This window comes from Lissotriton helveticus, chromosome 3_1 (assembly GCF_964261635.1).
Source record: "Lissotriton helveticus chromosome 3_1, aLisHel1.1, whole genome shotgun sequence".
Classification (NCBI taxonomy): Eukaryota; Metazoa; Chordata; class Amphibia; order Caudata; family Salamandridae; genus Lissotriton; species Lissotriton helveticus.
Window position 1 is genome coordinate 373,636,500 of NC_136061.1, and position 7,270 is coordinate 373,643,769.

The window sequence follows — 7,270 nt, forward strand, 5'->3', positions numbered from 1 at the left end:
TGTACTCTGCCAGCGGCAGAAAAAGTGAAAAATACATGCATGGGCGCTGTTAAATGTCATCTCATCTGGGGCCGAGTCTTGAAGGTGTGCGCTAGGGACGGACGCAGCTGGGCGCCTCATTTAAGCCCTTTCACTGTCATGTGTACCTTTAACTCGGAAATTCTCAAAGATTGTGGATAAGCTGCATTGCCCACAGTTCGGAAACAGTGAGCATTATTGCTTCTCTGTTTCCCAGCGTTGCTGCCTGCAGCTTGTGTACTGTGAGAAACTCATAGTTAAATGCATGTACCTTGGAGAACGGAACAGCAGCCCTCGCCGTGCTCTGCTCCATCGCTGCTGTTCATGCTACCTGCCTATCTTGAATACCACTTTTCTTTCAATTGTGTTCACCCCTTGCGTCTCTCTCTGCACCAGTCACACATACAGTAGTGTCGGTGTCACACATACAGTAGTGTCGGCCCCGTCTCTCAGTATACTGTCATAAATTTTTTCAGGCTGTCTCCATAAGCATTGCCTCGCTCACTGTCTCTGTCTATTTTAGCCTCGCTCAGCATTCTCCCTTCTCTGTCCATCCCCCCCGTTGTCTAGCTGCCTCTCTTCTCTCTTTGTATGTCTGCCCATCTTCCTCTAGCCTTTCCTGCCTCCCGTTCTCTCCACTACACCCTTGTTGTCTCTATGGTCACAGCTGTATGACGTTATGTTTTATATGTCCCTGTCAGCTTGCGTGCCTCACCCTGTCCTTGCCACTGCCCAGGTAAATCAAACCTTCCAAAATAAACGAAACCGTGTGTTTCCTGTCCCCCCTGCAATGGGACATATTCTATGTGTCTCCGTCCGAGCCCTAAATCCTCCCCCGTTTTTGGGCGCTGCCTCTCCTGTGTGGTAGATTTTCCTGGGTAATTTGTGCTGGCATGGTTTGAATGAGTCTGGGTGAGCGGAAACACAAGCTGCGTTTTCTTTGCAGTGCATAAAATTATGAAACGTACCACATTTATTAACAACAGAGCGGTGTCATGCAGTGCAGCCCTGGTGAAAAGCAAAACATGCTAGAGGGTACTTTAAATCAATCATAGCCCTTTCATTCCTAGTCGGCACAAGTGTACACATTTGCAATACGCTGGAGAGCAGACCGTTCCAACTTTTGAATTTAAGAATTGGGGCATAGCACATTAGTTGCACTTGTTTTCCCCACATTCCAACTCGAGCAAACTCGGTTTTTACACCGTCTGCCCACGTAATTTGCGCCAGGTTTACCAGTGAGAATCATGGCGGCAAAGCCTGCAGGCACGCAGAGTTGGTTTCTTGATCTGGGTACACATGACTTGTTGCACTGAATCAGCAATTGTGCCGGACTAGGAATGAGGGCCTCTTCACGGAGTAAAACGATGATAATACGGAAAATGGATGGGCACATTATCTGACTTCTGTTTTAGCGCAGTTCGAGAAAGGCTGCATGGATTACATTACCTAACGTGGAGGCGAAGAACACTGGTTCTGATCCATTCCCAACATATGACCTACCACCAGCAGATATTGGCCGCCCAGCCAGCACTTCATCTCAGCGAACCTGCTCCTGTACTCCCCAGCTGGTCGTGTGCGCGTGAGGAAAACTACCGTGGGGCGGGACTTCCGTTTCCTGCTGGAAGCCGCGCCCACGGAGTGCCTGCCCAGGAGAGGAGCGGTGGCGGCTGAAGTCCGGAGTGGCGGTAAGTGGGGGCGGGGGGCGCTCGGTGCACTTGTGGGTGTGTGTGTGCACGCGTGTGTGTATGCGACAGCGGGGGTAGGTTCTCTGTATGTGTGGGTGCGTGCGTGCATGGGCGCTTGTGTGTGTGTGTGTGTGTGTGTGTCTGTGTATGCGTCTGTGTATGCGCATGCGTGTTTGGTGAAAGAGCTTCCCGGGAGACAGCAGCTGAGCGCGTTCGCGAGCGCGTGCCCCGCTCAAATAGCCTCCTTGAAGAGGCAATGCGCGCGGCCAGCGCTGTCTCCTGGGAAGCAGAGTCACTGACAAAAGATCTCCTGGCGGACACAGCGCTGACGCGCTGTTAAACGCCAGGAGACCTAAAAAGCGATCGTAAGTGATCGGGAACTAAAAAAAAAAAGGCCCACGAGTGGTGCGCGCGCGCCACTGCGAGCATATGTTTTGAATTATCGCGGCTCTCAAGCCGCGATAATTCAAAACATATGGCCTCTGGTGCGCGTAACAGACACCAATAGGCCATAGGTGGAGCTACGCGACCGCAGTCTACGCTAGGCCCGAGCCCTAAAAAGACTATCGTTCAATCCAACAGGGCAGAGACGCCGCGATTCAGCAGTTGGACCAACCACGTAACAAGGGTGTGCTACCCAATGGCCAATCAGACACGAGAGAGGAGGAAGAAAGGGAGACGAAATCATTGACGAGAGACAACCAGGAAGAGAACGCAGGAAAGGAGGAGGACGCCGTTGTGGAGAGTACGGACACAGAGGGAGACGCTGACCAGGAGGCGGACGCCGTTGATGAGTTTGCCATTGGGGACTTAACGGCCAAGAAGGAAACCAATAGCTGAGAAGTTGCCGAGGACAACATTCCCACCCAAGACGGTAAAGGAAGAGAGATTCCTGACGTGTGGTCTGAGGAGTGGTGGTCCCCAGAGGAAGTGCAGGAGTTGCGCAACTATGGAGAGTTGTGGCATAACGCAGTACGTGATGCAGGGTACAAGGGAGAAGGTTGGGTAGCGGGTTAAGGCAGCGGGGATTGAATCAGAGTTTTGACCCTCCGCACTTAACAAGGGGTCTGGACTCTTGCCCAGGAAAGAAAAGAATGTGCATTTATTTTCTTTCTTTTTTACATTTTGTTTTAAGCACATTTATCTCACCGTGCTGAGCACTTCCCCCCCTTTATGTCTCCCACATGAAAAGCCCCATAGCGTTTTCAGGGACACTGGCAAACCAGCGAAAAATGGGGAGCTGAAAACAGTAAAATACACATAAGAGTGTGCATATTGTCTTTCTCTTTTTGGACTTCTCCTTCACTTCAGCACTACTTCTTCCACTTGGGTGCAGTGAAAAAGTATTGATACCTTGATAGTTATACTTACATCTCCTTTTTGTGTTGTTCTGCCCCTCCGCAAGCCTCTTGGGATCCCTTCTTTAAAGACAAAAGAGCACCTAGAGGAAATCAGAGAAGAGGAAAACGTGAAGAAACGCCCGCTTTTTTGTTTTGAATCTATAACAAAGTGCATTGTACTGTAACTCCAGAACAACAGCTGCCTGTGTATACCAAATTACTAATTAGACTAAAAGAACCCATTATTAATCAAATACAGCCTCCTCACTTCTGTTTCTGCCCATCCCTCCGACAAGTTGTGTCAGAAGTGGAATCGGGGGAAATGGAGGCCGATGTGACCAAGATGGTGGAAGGACAGGAAAGATTTGAAAGGATCATGGGACAGTTCCTAGAAGTAGCAGAAGCTGACTGAGAGACTTTACATAAAACCCTTATGGAACAAAATCAAACACAGGGGACTGTGGTAGGGAAACTAGCGGAGGCCACGAGGACAAACCTCTTCACCCTCGGTTGTATTACAAAAATGTATTCCAGGCGAGAGCCCTGACTTCTTCTCCAACTATGAGAGGATGGCTAGGGCCGCCAAGTGGCCAGAAGACAAATGGGGACAATTCCTAGGCCCTCTTTTAACGGGAGAACTACAGTCAGCCTACCAGGTGGCCATTTCCCTTGGTACCACCCCATACCCTAAAATAAAATGGAGTGTTCTGGAACGTATGGGCATAGATGAGGAGACATATAGAATCAAGCTACGTCAGATTAAGGAAGGACCACAGGAAACCCCCAGAGCACTTTATTTTAGGGTAAGAGACATGGCAGGAAGATGGCTCAAGCCACTGACTTTGTCCAAAGAAGAAATATTGGAAAAGATAGACCTGCAACAGTTTCTAACATCATTACACCCACCCATACTGTGATGGGTCCCTGAAAATGCAGGCCTTACGTTGGAAAGTGCAGTAGAAATAGCTATGGCCTTTAACAGAGCCCAGGAACTACAAAGGGGCAGAGAGGAAAATGCATGGAAACATCACGGTGGAACACCACCTAGACCTGCTAAGGTTCACCCCAACCCCGAAAACCAGATACAATAACTCTGATCCCCGGTCCTGTGCCTACACCACCTCGTCCATCAATCCAACTGGGACCCCAATGTTTTCACTGTAAAGCTATTGGCCACATTGCTCGCTCATGTCCACAGAAAGAAGAACCCATGGATTTGGGGCTACACCCGAGCCATATACTGCAATACAAAATAAAAAACCTTCCCTTTTTATCGAAGGGTGATGATCAACGGGAAACCAAGAGATGCCCTGTGTCACACGGGGTGTCTAAAGAGCGTCATGCGACCCCAAGCTGTTCCAGGGGGTATCCCTCAGACAACGGGAGTCGTCAGCATAGAGTGTATTCATACGGATAGCAAAATGTATCCCGTGACAGATATGACTACTGTCCACCATCAAGCCGCCAACCCTCCTGTTCCATTGTGGGTTGGCCTAATCCCAAAACTGCCCGAGCCACTAGTCTTGGGTAATGTTACCCACACATAGACAAACTCCTCCATGAGACATGGAAAGAAGGAACCGAATGGAGAGAAACAGCTCCTTTTCCCACAGTCCCATAACCTGACTTGAACATAGGTAAGAATCGGAAAAGCCGAAAACAGAGAAGGAGAGAAAAGAAAAATGGGTCTCCATTGGTTTTAACCAATACTGGATACTAACTTTGGGACCACAATAGGAACTTTCATTCTGCCCTATTAGAAGACCCTACGCTCCAAGAAGCCTGGCAACAACCTACAGACCAGGAAAATCCCCACCAAGTAGGTCCCCAGTTTTTTGTGCAACAATGCTTGTTGTACTGAAAGAGAGGGAAGACCATGTCAATCCAACTATTTGTACCCCAACCCGTCTGAGAAAAAGTTTTATTCTTAGGACATAGTCATCTTTTGGGAAGACATTTTGGGGCAGATAAAACTGAGAAAGCCATCCTAGCAGATTCTATTGGCCAGGGATATTTCAACAGGTCCGAAAATTTTGTAAAGAGTATTCAGTTTTCCCAAAAAATAGGTGTTATATACCCCCTCGGGTCACCTTAAGACCCCTACCTGTAATTGACAAACCTTTTTCTAGGGTGGGAATGGATATACTCTGTCCCCTCCCGTAGCGGATATCATTATGTACTGGTCTGAGTAGACTACGCTATGAGATTCCCAGAGGCTGTAGCTCTATGACATCCCAACACAACACAAGTAGCCAAGGCCATGATTAACATCTTTTCTCGGGTTGGTTTCCCAAGAGAAATTATCACTGATCAAGGAACCCCCTTTACATCCCGATTAATGCGATAAGTTTGTCAGCAGCTTAAGATCAAACAAATTCGCACTGCAGCATATCACCCTCAAACAGACGGCTTGGTGGAACAATAAGACTCCACTGTAAAAAGAACCTTAAATAAATTGTAAAATCTAGAAGCAAGGAAATGGGAAGACATGCTTCCCCTAGCTTTGTTTGCCATTCGCTGTGGGAAACAGAACAATTTGGCTTATCCCCCTTTGAATTGTTGTATGGAAGACAGCCCGAACTCTGTTGGATATGGCTAGAGAAGAGTAGGAAGAAGAAAAAGACGATTCAAAGCCACTCCTAGATTATGTAACCAGTTTAAGAATGCAACTTAACCAGGTGCGATCAATCGTAAGAGCTAACATGAAACAGGCTCAATCATCCCAGAAAATGCATTGTGATAAAAAGACGAAAGCACAAACCCTAGAAGTAGGAGACATGGTCGTTATTATGATGCCCACCTCAGAGCAGAAATTGTTAGGCCAGTGGCAGGGTCAATACAAAATCATAGAAAAGGTATCTCCGGTAACATAAAAACTAGAAATTGACCCTCATAGGAAAAACACTCAGATCTATCATATTAATGGATTGAAGAAATGGTAGGGCCCGCTACTTGTTTTAATGGGGATCAACACCTTATCTTTGGGAGATCAAAGCATTGAAGCAGAACTGCCTGATTCACTAAAACAGGAATTAAGGGATACCTTGCAACAGGTAAACAGTCTAAATATAGAGTTTTTTATTTCGACGAACAAGAATATCGAGTTGGAAATATCGTAGGGACAGAATATCCAAATCAAGAATATCAACCCCCAGAATATCGACCTGAAGGTAAGAAATATTGTTTTTGTTAATATCGAAGTTAGTAATATCGATAACAAAAATCTAAATGTTACTAATATCGATAATAATATTTGTGTTATGTATTTTTATGTATTTTATATGTTCGTTTTTATAATTTTTGTTAATAATTGTACTAGTTTTATAATATATGTAAAACATTTTTAGAAGTTAGTAATCATTTTTTTAAGTAAATTAAGCGTTTTAGTACCATAGCGGGTTGTGGGTTTATAGGGGAATAGGGTTGGAGGTAATTTAATTATAGTCAATTAATTATTTTTTTTAGGAATCAGTAAATATTTTAAAATAAATTTTGTGTTTTAGTTCTGAAGTGGATTTTGGGTTTATAGGGGAATAGGGTGGGAAGTAATTTAATTGTAATTAAGTAATTATTTAATTTGTATTTATTGGTATTGATAAATAATTTTATGTTAAATAATTATTAATTGGTAATTTTTATTAATTGGTAAGTAATTTGTATTAATTGATTAATTGGTAATTATAGTAAGTGTATTAATTTATTACTGAAGTGTGTTGTGAGGTTATAGGGCAATAGGGTGGGAAGTAATTTAATTGTAATTAAGTAATTATTTATTTTAGTGTTGAGTATTGATCATAAATGTATTGTTAATCAATTACTATTGGTAAGAATGTTTTAATAATTAATATATTTTTAACTAATTTATTGTTCATTAATTATGAATTGGTAATTACATTTGATTATTTATAATGGTGTTTTATTAATAATTTAATAATAATAATAAGAATTAATAATTTATCAATAATTACAATTAAAAATTAGTAATCATTTATTGTTCATTAATTATTAATTACTAAATGTTTTTTTAATAATTACTGTTTTTTGGTATTGAAAAGTACTTTTTTTTAATTTTATCATTATTTGGTAATACATTTTTAATAATAATTATTTAATTGTATTTATCATCAATTTAACTGTTAATTAATTATTAATTGGTAATTATTTTTAAATAATTATTTATTGGTATTATTAATTCATTTACAGTAATTTAATAATTAAATTATT